This window comes from Mirounga leonina, unplaced genomic scaffold (genome assembly GCF_011800145.1).
Source record: "Mirounga leonina isolate KUSES-001 unplaced genomic scaffold, KU_Mleo_1.0 Mir_166, whole genome shotgun sequence".
NCBI classification, from domain to species: domain Eukaryota; kingdom Metazoa; phylum Chordata; class Mammalia; order Carnivora; family Phocidae; genus Mirounga; species Mirounga leonina.
Window position 1 is genome coordinate 4,372,397 of NW_023270418.1, and position 15,896 is coordinate 4,388,292.

A 15,896-nucleotide genomic window follows, 5' to 3' on the forward strand; every position below is an offset into this window, starting at 1 on the left:
CAGAGTGGCCGCACCAGCTTGCATTCCCACCAACAGTGTAGAAGGGTTCCCCTTTCTCCGCATCCCTGCCAACATCTGTCGTTTCCTGACTTGTTAATTTTAGCCATTCTGACTGGTGTGAGGTGGTATCTCATTGAGGTTTTGATTTGGATTTCCCTGATGCCAAGTGATGTTGAGCACGTTTTCATGTGTCTGTTGGCCATTTGGATGTCTTCTTTGGAAAAATGTCTGTTCATGACTTCTGTCCATTCCTTGATTGGCTCATTTGTTCTTTGGGTGTCGAGTTTAATAAGTTCTTTAGAGATTTTGGATACTAGCCCTTATCTTATATGTCATTTGCAAATATCTTCTCCCATTTGGTCGGTTGTCTTTTGGTTTTCTTGACTGTTTCTTTTGCTGTGCAAAGTTTTTTATCTTGATGAAGTCCCAAGAGTTCATTTTTGCCCTTGCTTCCCTTGCCTTTGGCAATGTTTCTAGGAAGGACTTGCTGCGGCTGAGGTCGAAGAGGTTGCTGCCTGTGTTCTCCTTTACGATTTTGATGGACTCCTGTCTCACATTGAGGTCTTTCATCCATTTGGAGTCTATTTTTGTGTGTGGTGTAAGGAAAAGGTCCAGTTTCATTCTTCTGCATGTGGCTGTCCAATTTTCCCAACACCATTTGTTGAAGAGACTGTCTTTGTTCCATTGGACATTCTTTCCTGCTTTGTCAAAGATGAGTTGACCATAGAGTTGAGGGTCCATTTCCGGGCTCTCTATTCTGTTCCATTGATCTATGTGCCTGTTTTTGTGCCAGTACCATACTGTCTTGATGATGACAGCTTTGCAATAGAGCTTGAAGTCCGGAATTGTGATGCCACCAGCTTTGCTTTTCTTTTTCAACATTCTTTTGACTATTCAGGGTCTTTTCTGGTTCCATACAAATTTTAGGATTATTTGCTCCATTTCTTCGGAAACAGTGGATGGTATTTTGATAGGGATTGCATTGAATGTGTAGATTGCTCTAGGTAGCATTGACATCTTCACAATATTTGTTCTTCCAATCCATGAGCATGGAATGTTTTTCCATTTCTTTGCATCTTCCTCAATTTCTTTCATAAGTATTTTATAGTTTTCTGAGTACAGATCCTTTGCCTCTTTGGTTAGATTTATTCCTAGGTATCTTATGGTTTTGGGTGCAATTGTAAATGGGATTGACTCCTTAATTTCTCTTTCTTCTGTCTTGTTGTTGGTATATAGGAATGCCACTGATTTCTGTGCATTGATTTTATATCCTGCCACTTTACTAAATTCCTGTATGAGTTCTAGCAGTTTTGGGGTGGAGTCTTTTGTGTTTTCCACGTAAAGTATCATATCATCTGCAAAGAGTGAGAGTTTGATTTATTCTTTGCTGATTTGGATGCCTTTGATTTCTTTTTGTTGTGTGATTGCTGTGGCTAGGACTTCTAGTACTTTGTTGAATAGCTGTGGTGATAGTGGACATCCCTGCCGTGTTCCTGACCTTAGAGGGAAAGCTCTCAGTTTTTCCCCATTGAGAATGATAATTGCTGTGGGTTTTTCATTGATGGGTTTATGATATTGAGGTATGGACCCTCTATCCCTATACTCTGAAGAGTTTTGATCAAGAAAGGATGCTGTACTTTGTCAAATGCTTTTTCTGCATCTATTGAGAGGATCATATGGTTCTTGTTCTAGGATGGAGAAGTTCTTAACCTGTGCCTCAGCAATCTAAAAGTCAGAAGATGGGCTAGCATAAGCCCTTTGAAATTGTTTGCAACTTCAAAGATTATGTATGTGTACATTTTTCTAGGTAGGAGATCTGAGCTTTCTGCAGAGGATTTCTTACTTTCCCAACTAAGAAAAGGACATAATTGAGGCAGCATTCTTAAATCTGTCAATATCATGTGGATGGTTTCTCTCAATCAGAAGACGTAACTCTAGACACTTTGTGCCTAGTGTTACTCACTAAAACTAATTTGTGCCAATCCCTTAACAATGCTTTATCATTGAAATTTTGGTTGCTACAGTTTATGCCTCAGCAGTTTTTACGTCCTTAATTAGCCTTTCTTTCTATTATGAAAATTTTAAAACACATTTGAGCAAAAGAGATTTTAATAAGGCCATAATTATCTCATGCTTATAGATACAAATTAGAAATAAAATAAAGAAATACAATGATCATTACACAGGGAACAATTTCTGCTGGAAAGAGCACTCAGGCCCTGTGAAACTCCCTTCTCTTTCATGTTCTTTATAATTGTATATCTGAGTACATAGTATGTGTGCATCCTTGAATTGGGAATCATCACTGAAGGACAGTATCAAGAGGACCCCTGTTATGGATGCGGAGTCAGGTGACTTAAATTTGGTATCAGCCCTTGCAGTATCTTCCATAGTGATTATGGACAGGTCATCTTCCCTGTCTAAGGCCCAGTTTCCGCCTCTCTGGGACCAGTGCTATTTATTGGCAATATAGTGTGAACCACACATGCAAGCACATAGGCATTTTAAAATTTTATAGTAGCCATTAAAAGAGTAAAAAGATAACAGTGAAGTCAATGTTAATAATATATTTTATTTAACCCAATATCAACATTATTATCATTTCAATATGTAATCAATATAAAATATTATTAAAATGTTGTATAATATTTTTTCAAACTAAGTTTTTAGACTCTATTATATACTTTATACTGCATATCTCAATTGGGATTAGTCACCCCTCAAGGGCTCAACTTCGGCATCTGACTACCTGCTGTTGTACTGGCTTATAGGCTTATATAAAATTACTGCTTTAATTCTATGGACATGGAAGTTAATGAGAAACAAATAGTCATCTTTAGAAGTTTGATTCGTGGCTTTATTATATCTCCTATGTCTCTGATTAGTATATTCAATGATCTCTCTATCTTCTTGAAGACATGTAATAAAATTGTACTAATGAATTTAATATCCCTATGTACTGACTCAATCATTTGCGACTGGCTCAGTTTGGATTGACTGAATTTCTCATTATGGATTGTGCTTTCCCGCCTTTTTGAATATCTGGGGTAATTTTGTATTGGATGTTATTGCATTGTAAAGGTAACGTTATTTGGTACTGCATATTTTTAGATTTCTAAAATTGTCCCTGAGTCTTGTTCTAGAATGCCTTTATTTGGAAACAGATTGATCCATCTATGTCCTGCTTTTATGTTTTACTAGATAGGACCAGAAGGATGGTCAGTCTAGGGTTAATTTTCTCCACTGCCAAGGCAAGTTCTTTCTTAGCACACTGCCATGTGAATTATTAGGTTTTCCACTATGGCTTATGGGAACTGGTATTATTCTAGGTCTCCTGTGAGTGCTAGAAACCGTCCCCTGTAATACATTTTGTTGGCTCTTTCCTCGACCTAGAATGGTTTCCTTATGTGCACATAGTGTTCAGTACACCTGAGGGGAAGCAGAATCTGCCCTTCCAAGTGAGGCACATTGACATGTGGATTGTTTTGAGCTGAAGGCAGTTAAGACCCAGCAGACTCAGGAAAGCTTTGTACCTCCCCCGCAACCTGCCTACAAGAATTTAGATAGGGGGCTTGAACCAAGAGGAGAACTATTACCAGGGATAACTTTTATCCAAAAGACTTTTCTGCATGGCATAGGAATCATTTGTTCACCAAACTTTTGCTCTTCTCATCTTCCTGTGAATTGTCTTCCTCACCTTTGAAGTCCCAGACCTCCGCCCCCTTCTCCTAAGCTCAGGGTGGTATATAAACCTTAATTACCTTCCTGCCTAGGAGTCTCATATTTTTACAGGGCTCCCATATGTATGAAACTAAATTTGTTTTTCTCTTGTTAATCTGTCCTTTTCAACTTTATTATTAGCCAGCCAAAGAACCTAAAAGGAAGAAAGGAATTTTTCACTATCATTCAATCTAGCATAACTGGGTTTTCCTTTTAGTGTAAGGATTGTTGGATCCTTCTCAAGTTTTCTGATTTGTCTTTCTTTGCACATGAAATCTACTTGACCTTCACAAAATAAAATAGGATGCCACTAATATACATTATTTTCCAATAAAGTTAATAGAATATGGATTGTTTTTAAAAAAGCATGTTGTTCTTCAATATCATTATATCTTGCTCCATTTATAGGTATTTAATTATTTTTCAATTGACTCTATAGAGAACCAGGCAAATTTAAATCACAGTTATTCTTTGGAACTTTCTGCCCTTTTTTCTAACCCTAGAGCTGAAATTTAATAATCACATATATGTTCTTCTAGAAAAAAAAAGAAATGCTCAAAATTGTTCACTTAGGCAGATGTTTCTCAACATATGCTAAAACTTATTATAAAAATATAATTTGTAAACCCTCATGATGCAATAATATTCAAGAGAGAGGAAATCACATTCCTAGAGTTGCAATAGTATATTTGCCTTTTGAGCATCTTATAATTTAACTGTCTCAGAAATCTTTGTAGTTCCCCACTGCCAAAATATTAATGATGGTTAAAGTAGGTGAAGAAAAATAATCATAATTATTTTTTACTGTGAATTTTTACAAGATAAAGGACAAAGTCTTTATTTTGAAAATTTACATATTTATTAGCACCAAAAAATTAGGGTAGACATTCCTACTAGTGAATTTGGACGGGAAATTTCTGAAATATAAAATTTATGTGAAGACTGTGATAGATTCTTCTTAAATTGTCCTCCACTGTCAATTCATCAAGAAAACAAAACAAAATGAAAGAATGGTCTTGAAAAACAAAACCCAAAGAATAAAAGTATATGTTGTTGGTATGTTACTGTTTAATTATTTATATTACTGAATATTTACGGTGCTCCATCCCTGTAAGCAAATTTGAAAATGAGTATGGTGCTATCCATGTTCCATTTTGCAAAAGAAGATATGATTTAATTGACTCTAATACAAGGCCACTCTCTTTTCTCCTCCCCCTCTTCTTCCTCCTGCTCCCCTCCTTCTTTTCGTTCAAGAGTTCTTACACGCATTTAGTTATGATGCAGGCTAGAGTCTGAACCACACAGGTTCAAACAAGAACCACTTGCAAAAATTGCTGTTAGCACTAAGTGGCAAGTTCATTTTCATGCCACTAAAAACTGCTTAGCTCCTCAGTGGTCACCAATAACAGGTGGTTTTCTAGCTCAAAACTTCTTGTAACCTAAGTTCTATGTAAAGCAATATCCATTATATCCACTTAGCCAGTACTGAATTCTTTTCAAATTTCGGGGAATGTGAGATTGAAGATCTTGGTTCAAAAGTATATTATATTACTCAGTATTTGCTGTTTTTTATTTAGTAGGTCAAAAGATCAGCATTGTTTTAAAGAAATGTGTTAACTGCAATTAGAAAAATGATAGTCATTATATAATAATATATCAACAGGGATAAAAAGTCTTCATTTAAGTATGAAATCTTATAAATTTTAATGGTTTTGCCCAACCCAACATTTTCATGAACAATTTTAGTAGCTGAAGCACTATTGCACTTATTAGTCCATAATTTTCCCCGTATTGAACATGTATTAGGGCCCTGGTGAGACTTTCTTTGTTGTCCAGCAGGAAAACTCAATATTCAGCCTTCAGCAAAAGCCAAGCATTTTGCTTTTTTTGAAGTGGTAAATCCCATAGAGATAAGAAAGCTATTTAATCTTGATAATTGGCTCTTCCCTTCAGGAGGTGGCAGGTGAAGTCAGTAAAAAGCAATTTAATGACATGAATAATGTAACCAATATAGAAACTCATTTAAGGTATGCACAAATAACCGTGGTCAAAGAAAGTAAACATTTGTTGGTTTAATAGATACAGCACAGAATGACTGCACTTTTTAAAATGACTTCATTCTGTAGCAGTATTAAATTGCTATTCCAAGACAGCCAATAATTTACTTCGCAAGGAAAAATGTTTAGATATTCAAAGAAGTAACATGAAGTGTTCTTTAGTTCTTGGTGAAAAAAGGACCAGTAGGGTGCTTGAGAAGGCTTGTGTTTTATTCTGCAGAACCTTTTTGTTCCTTCATGCTGTGGTTCAACGTTGGTGTCTTTGGTTTGTTAAGTATGAAGGGACATCACAAGCAAGGAGTGAAATTCTACCAATTTTTGGTAGTTTTTGCATCAAGCAAGTGACTTCAGCAGATGATCGATTATAGTCCTCCCAAGAGGAGGCAACTTGGCGGGGGGTGGGGGGGTGGATCTCTCCTGGGCCCTCAGATCTGTAGTGGTCATACCACACATGTATTTGTATTCTATTTTAAGGAAATGTTATATGTTGATGATACCTCAGGCTCCTCTCTTTCTCTCTCTTAATCTAACCTTAGTATCAAGCAAGTAAGTTTGAGGAAGCAGTTCCAGTTTAACTTTTCTGAAATACTCTCAAATAAATTTGAGCTAGTTTTCCTTAGTTCTATTCACAAAATAAGGTTTCTACATACCAATTCATATGACTATAAGCATTCATTTATTTGTGATTTGTTTTATACCATTCTGAAGAGTCAGATTGTAGAATTTTATTCCTTCTTTATTTAGAAGATATTAATATGCCAGTGATTTTTTTGGCGGGGAGGGAGGGTTACTTTTCTGGACAAAAAATGTAAAATGTTCCTAGGAATGAACATTTTCCCTCTGCCACTAATCTTTCCATCTCTACCAACTGAAATGCTGGAAATATTGTTTTGTTTTGTATTATTTCAAGAAAAAAATGGAAGCAAATTAGATTTTACATAGTAAACTTCGAGTACCTAATAACTAGTCTAGTGTTTGTTTTGTTTTTGTCTTATAAAGATGAAAAGTAATAGGTTTTAATAAAAGGTTATAATTTTCCTGGAAAAGGAAAATTTTCCTGACATGGAGAAAGGTGCAATGAGAAAAAACCATAGAACCACCTTGCTTTCCCTCATGTCATCAAAGCAAGCACATCATCTTCAGTGTACCTGCCTTTAAAAATTGTGCCCAAACATATATCATCTTAGGAGCATCTGGGTGGTGTAATCAGTTAGGCATCCAACTCTTGGTTTCAGCTCAGGCAGTGATCTCAGGGTTGTGAGATTGACCCCCTTCCCCCCCATGGAGTCTTGCATTGGGCTCTGCACTCAGCACGGAGTCTGCTTGAGATTCTCTCTCTCTCTGCCCCTCCCACTCATGCTCTCTCTCAAATAAATAAATCTTAATAAACAAAACAAAACATATATCATCTTATAGAAGAAAATATAGATTGTAGCATGAATATCAGTATGTTTCACTTAAGAGTTCCTAGAGAACTCTTGTCAAGCATCTACGTCAAATTGTTGGGTGTTTTTCCATTTTCCTAAAAATAAAAAATCTGAACCGTGCATCTAATCATATGATTTAAAGATATTAACATACTCCTGATAATGTTAAGTATATCTCTAAGCAATCCCAGGCAGGAGAAGTAAGTAGAAGTTCCTCCATTAGGCAGAAAGTCTTTTGAGGGCAGAGTCTAAGTCTTAGGATTCTTGATGCCCTGCATGGATCATTTTTGAGTCTGGCAAGTGTGCTAAATATATATATATATATTTGAGAAAACAATCAGATTTTTTTGTATTCTCAAGTGACCGCTAAACACTATTCCAACTTTTATAAGATGCTATGTCTTTTGGTGTTTATGTAATACATTGGGAGAATATGGTATGTTTTAATAGAGTCCCATGAGGGTTTTGATCATACTTTTGACAACAAGAAATTCCTTTTCAGTTGCATTTCTAGTTTTAGTCCTACTCATATAATTATGATACCTTTCAAACAAATTATACATAGTAAAACTATTCCAGATTTCTGACTTCAAGGAGTAAACAACACATTTTTTAAAATATCCTTTGGTTACTCTTAATTATTCACCTAGGAATTACTTCATTTGTATCTACCGTATTCTCTCTCTCTACCTTCTCTCTATGTCTCTTTCTCTGTGAATCACACACATACACATACACAAGCAAACTGTTACTTCCTACCTTGTTTCTTTCATCCATGTAATAATCTTAACCTGACACATCTTCTTCCTATGCTTCTGAGGTAGGGAAGCTGCAGGGACTCCATTTTAGAAAGGTTCCATCTCTGCTGGTCTTCTGCTAGGCCCCATTGACTCATGTTCTATATTTTATATGTGAGTAAGCCAAAGAAGCTATGCTCCTACTCCAAGTGGGAAGCAAGAAGGTTAATCATTCTCTGAGTTTTGTCCTAGGCCCCCAAACACATGACAACACCTAAGAAGAGCCAGATCCCAAACACGTTCCAGGTCATCAGCTGCAAACAAACCTCAGCTGATCATCAATACCCCCTAAAGAACACCTGTTATTCACCTGTCACTCACCTTTGATCAGACCCTACCTTAGGTTCCTGAAGGAACACATACCCTAGACCTCTTTCTAATATAAACTCCCAACCCCAAGCGATGGAGAAACTCACTCTCCTTTCCTTTCTGAGTCTCCCAGACACTCCATCTGCTCTACTCTATCACTTATGCTATTTAATAAAACTCCACTTTCACTTTCTCTGGCCTGCATTTGATTTCCATCCTGCATGAAGTCAAGGAGTATTTTGGCTGGTATTATGGGACACCCCAGGGTTCTCAGACCCAGCCTGCCTGCATCACTAGCCATCCAATTCATACTTCCTCTTTCTTTCAAGGCAGAACATCTGATTGTCTCTAGGAAGTCTCTTCCTGACCAGCTTTCAGCCAGCATCAAGTTATAGGGTGAATCTGCCATATGTTTGCATATGTATTGCCTTCTATTTATTCTTTTTTAAAATCTTATTTAAGGGGCACCTGGGTGGCTCAGTCGGTTAAGCAGCTGCCTTCAGCTCAGGTCATGATCCCAGAGTCCTAGGATCGAGTCCTGCATCGGGCTCCTTACTCAGCAGAGAGCCTGCTTCTCCCTCTGCCTGCCTGCCACTCCCCCTGCTTATGCTCTCTCTCTCTCTCTCTCTGTGTCAAATAAATAAATAAAATCTTAAAAAAAAAATCTTATTTAAAATCATTTAATTAACATACAGTGTATTATTAGTTTCAGAGGTAGAGTTTAGTGATTCATCAGTTGCATATAACACCTAGCGCTCATTACATCACGTGCCCTCCTTAATGGCCATCACCCAATTACCCCATCCCCCCAGCCACTCCCCTCCAGCAACCCTCAGTTTTTTTCTTATAGTTAAGAGTCTCTTATGGTTTATCTCCCTCTCTGACTGTATCTTACTTTCTTTTTCCCTCACTTTCCTTATGTTCATGTTTTGTTTCTTAAATTCCACATGATTAAGATCATGTATTTGTCTTTCTCTAACTGACTTACTTCACTTAGCATAATACTGTCTAGTTCTATCCATGTCATTGCAAATGGTAAGATTTCATTTTTTATGGCTGAGTAATATTCCATTATATATATTTCTTCTAATAGTAAACTTTTCAGTATATATATTTCTCATATAATTCTATTTATTCTTATATATAAACTCTTTAAGAATATAATTCTGGTCTATATGTCCTAGTGAACCATACCTTATATTATTCAACCTCCTCAAATATACAACCCTAAGAAATAAGTTCCTTCTTTTTAGAGAAACATTTCATTTCCAGAATACCACATTATATATACTCATTTTAAATAATCCTTAAAGTACAGAAAAGTATAAAGACAAAAATTAAAGCCTCCTGTAATCCCAGTACTTAAGCACTGTTGCCATTTTTTTTAATCAATTCCTAATAAGGAGATCGATATATAAAAAAACTTGAATAATGATTTGTGGTTAGATCAGTTCACTTAACAAGTTGCAAATACCTTGATATAAATCAAGCTCTGAATTTAGATTAATTCTAAAAACTGATTACTTTCTAACTTTGATAATTCATGTTTAACAATGCATTACAATGCAGATTTTGGTCATGTTGCTTAACCTATCAGATTAGCACATTTACATCATTTATTTGGTTGCAATTAAGGATCTTGGTAACTAGGATTTATAAGTAAATTAACCAAATGAAATAACTTATTACCTTAATAGTTTAAATGAGATTTTACCTAATTTCTCTGAGTGGGTAATTTTTAGTTGATTCGGTTCTAAGTATATGCCTGCATCAAACTTTGGATCTTAATAAACCATCTCAAATCTTGGACTTTAGAAGCAGTGCACGAGAAAACATTAGCTAAAAGTGCAGCTATTATTTATAGGTGGGTTTTGTTTAAACAAGGTAAAGATTTTGAGATTGATACTATTTGTGTGAAAACTTATCAAAATGCTCCACGTTAGGTGGGGCAAAAGGATAGAGAAGGGTTGAATTGATTTTTTGCTGCTGTTTATGACAAGAATGAGACAATGTAATTTACACTAAAAAAAAAAAAACCTGTTGGATATATAATTCTGGCTCTCAAATTAATGATCTTGGATTCTGGAAGTGCTTCAGGAGTTTAGCTGGCCAGTTTCATCTTTTTCTGCCAAGTGTTAGAGATTTTAATTGCTACATTTCATTAGGCAAAAGAATACAATAAAGAATATTTTAAAATAAAGCATAGTTATTACAGGCTGCATACTGTAATTTAAGTCCTGACTGTTGGCCTCTTACAGCAATCACCCAGTGTAAATGCATGAGACTGGATTAACCAGTAATGGCCCAACTCAAACGCCCTCTTCTATAGAAAGATTCTACCCTATCAACTATTGTGACATCTAGTTTAAAGTTTATCTATTTTTTTCTTTTCATTTCAATTCAGAGGTTGAATCTTTAATATAGACTTTAAGTACCTAAAGGTGAAACGATAATCAGTCCTTTTCCTGAGATCCACTATGCACAATAGCACTGATACATTTATTGAATAGAAAATAGCATGGTTTGCACGTTAGTCCATTAACTGCTTCATATTCATTGGCTTAGCACCCATGGAGGATGACGACACAGTTCTAAAATTAAATCAGTCCACCATCTTAGATATAAAGTATTGAAAAGCAGTTTTTGAGATTAAAATGATAGGCAGCAATAGGTTAGGCTCCTGAAAAGGATATAAAATCCTGGTCTCAAATATCATGCAATGTAAATATATTCTTCATTAAATTTGTAGAACCAAAAGGGAAGCATTTCACCCTTTTTTTGTTGTTCCAAAGTTATGATCTCAAAGATCATTCAGTTTTGAGCATTTGAACCTCTATAAACTAGTTTACAAAGCTTATGCAGTAAGTTGTAAATCATGGGAGCAGGGACAAAAAAAAAAAAAAAAATAGAGTGCAGAATCTCCCTGACTTTGCTAAACTGAAAGAATCCATCTCTTAGCTTTCAAGATTTTTATATGAAGCCACCATGAATAATAATCTTTGCTTCAGGGAAAGTGTCCAAAAGTCTTGTTAAATCAAACTCACCCTTGATTTGAAGGAGACAATTATAATGATGTCATTTCCTGAATTATCTTAAATAAATTTAGAATCTGAAAGAACCATAATGATTAGTGAGCTCATACAGATTAAGGGCAGCTACAAATATCAGCAAGGACATCCCCTCCAATTCTTCATCACCCAGGCAATGCTCCTTCTGCACAGAGTAGTTCAACAAGTATTTTTATTTCTTTATACTTCAGCTGTCCCTAAAATTATGTATATTATATTATAGTAGATGACTTCAGTAGTAGATGAACAAAGGCCTAGATAGATGGATAGATAGATAGATAGATAGATAGATAGATAGATAGATAGATAGATAGCTAGATAGATAGATAGATAGAAAGTGTTTCTAGATGTGGTCCAAAAAATAGTCTTTAAAAATTATTGGGGTCCTCAAAGACAAAAACATTCCAACTCTCACCCAACTAAAATTGTTACTATCCTATTGATAAAATTTAGAATCACATTCCTTAAAATGTGCTATAAAATCTGGCTTTCAAATTTAAAATCCAGAGTTATTTTAATATGGAAAGTTCAGTGAGTATTATAGTAGAATCTCCTACTATTTTGACTTTTTTTGATTTTCAAGCACCCAAACACACACACACACACACACACACACACACACACACACACTAGTCTTTTGCCCTAATGCTTGACATGTATTTCCACTTATGATTTTAAGTTTTTATTTTCTTTTCAATATTCAGGTTTCAATTAACATCTCAAAGGTTTAATATTTAGCACGTTGATTTATTACTTAAAGTTTTTGTCATAAATATATGAAATTGGATTATTTACTGACAGTTTTTTTTTACATGAACACAATTCATTAGTAGAAATGCCATTTTTCTCTTATTTTCAAGAGTCTATAGATTGAAATATTGAGCTTTTTAAAAATCTTTTAGCTTTATTCACTTTTTTGCTTAATCCCACTGAGTGAGGGGATTCAGGTCTAGTGATGACTAATTCCAAGCTGATATGTAATTGCTACTACCCTACCATTATATGAAGAATTATATTATTTATACTTCAGTACTCATTCAATTTAACTTAAATGCTTTAAAAATTACACTTGACTGCGATGAAACATTTTCACACCTGAAAGTTTTCCTATATGTTAAGTCCTATTCTTTCTTTGAGCCTTTTATATTTATATTTATATTTCATACATCTAAGAAATGGTGACTTTAGCAATGCTTTAAATTAGATTCCCCTCAAAACCTTTGTTAGCTTAATAGATCTCAGTTTTATGATGTCTAACCAAGATCCCATTTCCTCTTTACAATATTCTCCCTGGTTTCTGATAATACTCAGAACATTATCTGTTTTTGTTCCATGTTATCTTTTTCTGATATACATATTTAACTTCAAATATAGGGGAGTTTCTTCTACTAATCAGTGAAGTAAATTATGGCATTTTTTTTTTTTTTAAGATTTTGTTTGTTTGAGAGAGAGAGAGAGAGAGAGCGCAGCACACGTGCACGTGCGCACATACACAGGGGGATCGGGAGAAGCTGGCTCCCCACGGAGCAGAGCCCGATGTGTGGGGCTCAATCCCAGGACCCTGGGATCATGACCTGAGCGGAAGGCAGGCGCTTAACCGACTGAGCCACTCAGGCGCCCCTGATTTGAGATCTTTTTTTTTTACTTTTATCAAAAATTCTGCTCAAGATTTTTAATTTTTCCAAAGAACTTCAAAACAGAGAAACAAGACACACTTAATCAGGTCTCTCTGGAAAAATCTTAGTCAATGTAGCGATTTCACCTTAATTTTTGAGCAAATATGCCAGGAATTCTAATTGCTAGTTTCTTTGTACCACATTTGAAATTGTATTTACAAATTCTTATTTAAGGATTTCAGTGTTCTTTGTACATGACCAGCTCAGCACAGTGCCATGTCACCTTCACATTTGATGTCTGTTCCTCCTGCTGGTCAACATTTAGTTGATCATGTTGTTTCCTGCATAAGATTTTCCTATCTTACAGATTTTCTTGCAGATTTTTCATCTATTTTTGGATGGAAATGTCCATATATTTTTCATTACATCCTGGGGAATTAGTCACAAATTCCAAAAGTGATTTCTGTTCTTCATCCATGTTAGACAGCTGTCTCTTTCAGTTATATTCTTTTTATTGGACGTATGTGTGATTATTGCTTGCCTCCTTATTTTATTATTTTATTTTACCCTATTTTATTTTTGAGTTTTCCAAAAATCTACTGAAACAGAAACAAGTTGGTCAGACACTTGTTGGTAAAAACTAGTTCTAATCCAAAAATCTACTGAAACAGAAACAAGTTGGTCAGACACTTGTTGGTAAAGACTAGTTCTAATGGTATCCAAGAATACTTTTAAAAAAGTATTCTATCATAAGTTTCCTTCATAAACTAGATTATGCTGTAAATCTTTCAGGAGTGTTGGTTCTTAAGAACTAGAGGTTATTCCTATTCCAAATCTATCTTGTGCTCCTGAAAAACTGCAGAAAGGCATTTGAAAGCTGTCTCTTTAAGATAATGGATTTCTTTTTTATGCTTGCCTGTAATATATTGCTGCACCGAGTGTGTGCAGTTTTCTCTGAAGGTCATTGTGATGCTGAGAAGTTTCATTGAGAACCTGTCCATCTCTAGTTTCAACCGTCTTAACCAGAAGTATCCTTTCTGAGCGTCAGCCAGACGGAGAGAATCCAGATGGGTTTCCCTCGGGTTCAGGGAAGAAGCCTTCGGAAGGGGCAGAGCCAACCTGACGCTCCCCTGCCGCCGGCAACTTCCTGTAGGTGGCGATCTCACGGTCAAGAGCCATCTTGACATTACGTCGATCTTGGTATTCCCAAAGGTGACCTTCCTTCATGTTCTGCATCTCATCCCGCAGGCGGCCAGTGTGTCTTGGTGGTTAGCCTCAATGGCATTCACTTCCATTTCATGCACCTGGCGTTCAAGGCACTCGTTAGTTCCTTTGAGTGCAGGTGAGGGACTGCACCTGCCTCCGGCAGGCACTCCTCTGACTCCTGCCTCGCCTGCCGCAGGGCGTCATTGTTCCAATCCGCAGCCCCCGGGAGGACAGCAAACCTGGAGGTGAACCCTTCCGCAGCCTCCTGAAGCTTCTCCGCGGCAACGCTTTCATACTGCTGGCACCCAGCACTCAGGGCCTACTTATTTTAAACTTGGTTTTACTTACGATGAACATTTTGAGATCTAAGTTGATTTGCTTTCCAAACGTTCTTCTCTCTTTTGTTGATATCCTAGTAGAAGGACATGCTTGGAATTTAGATAAATATTTATCTCCGTATCAGCAGCTCTAGGTGAACGTTGTCATGCATCTCAGTAACCCAACCATCATTCCTCTGTGCTGCCAGAGCATGTCATGAGGGACTCTTACAATATTTGTATAAATAATAACTTTCTGTTGGTTATAGTTTTATTACTGATGTTTGCCAACTGTCTATGGTAATTTGTTCAAACATCTTCCCTCACTCTTGGTATGTGCATATGTAAAACCGTATTTAATAAAAGCCACATTGCAGAGATTAGGGATTTTATCAGATATGGGGTATGGCACTGAATCTGTCTATAGTTCCCTGAACACGTTTATATCATTTATCTGTGCTCTCTCTCCCTGTTCTTTTCCACTCACCTCCACCCTTTACCATACCATAAAATTTTCCTGTTCTCTTTTGTAAAATCATTCCTAAGCTTCTTTATTTCTCCAGTACATGATACATGGAAGGAAAATTTTTGAACTAATATGAATTTATTTATATTTTTAGAAGTCATAACTTTATTCAATGCAAAAGACATTAGTATTGTGGGGGTGGGGGAATTAAAAATATCCTGCCCAATAACCCCTCTTTGTTTGTTCATATCTTTATATTTTCCAAATGTCAGGCTCGAGTTGAAGATTTAAGAGGTGATTTTACTTTGTTAATTTTTATGATATATATACATACACTTTATTGTATATGACATCTTTTTGTAGAAAGGATTTGAAGTGCAAATTAAATAGATGCACATGTGTATATACATACATGCGTGCACATATATGTATTTGAAGAATTAGCAGCAGAGAATAAAGATCATAAAAAGGAGGAGAGAGAAACATCCCTGAGGGGTAAAGTAACTGAATATTAAATTCATTTCTGGGGCGCCTGGGTAGCTCAGTCGGTTAAGCGTCTGCTTTCAGCTCAGGTCATGATTCCAGGGTCCTGGGATCGAGCCCCATGTCTGGCTCTCTGCTCAGCCAGGAGTCTGCTTCTCCCTCTCCCTCTCCCTCTGCTCCTCCCCCTGCTCATGCTCTCTCTTTCTCAAATAAATAAATAAAATCTTTAAAAATTTTTTTTTTAAATTCATTTCTGAAAATTCAGACAGGAACATTCAGTAAGCTAATATAAATCATTTGGTATAATAATCAGAATAAAGGCATATTGATTCCTACCAAGAAAAGATATTTTCATGGTGTCAGGTTGTAAAAGAATTATTTCGTAGGACTGTCTTTAGTCAAAGTTGAGCAACATGTTTGGTAATGTCAT

The 15,896-nt window shown here is 36.0% G+C and overlaps 1 protein-coding gene and 1 pseudogene across 1 annotated transcript in view; one reads left to right on the forward strand and one right to left on the reverse strand.

The window, feature by feature from the left end:
• LOC118015701 (zinc finger protein 133-like) overlaps positions 1-15,896 on the forward strand; it is a 48,350-nt gene that overhangs the window by 5,985 nt on the left and 26,469 nt on the right. The window lies entirely within an intron of this gene.
• On the reverse strand, positions 13,901-15,056 carry LOC118016246 (annotated as a pseudogene).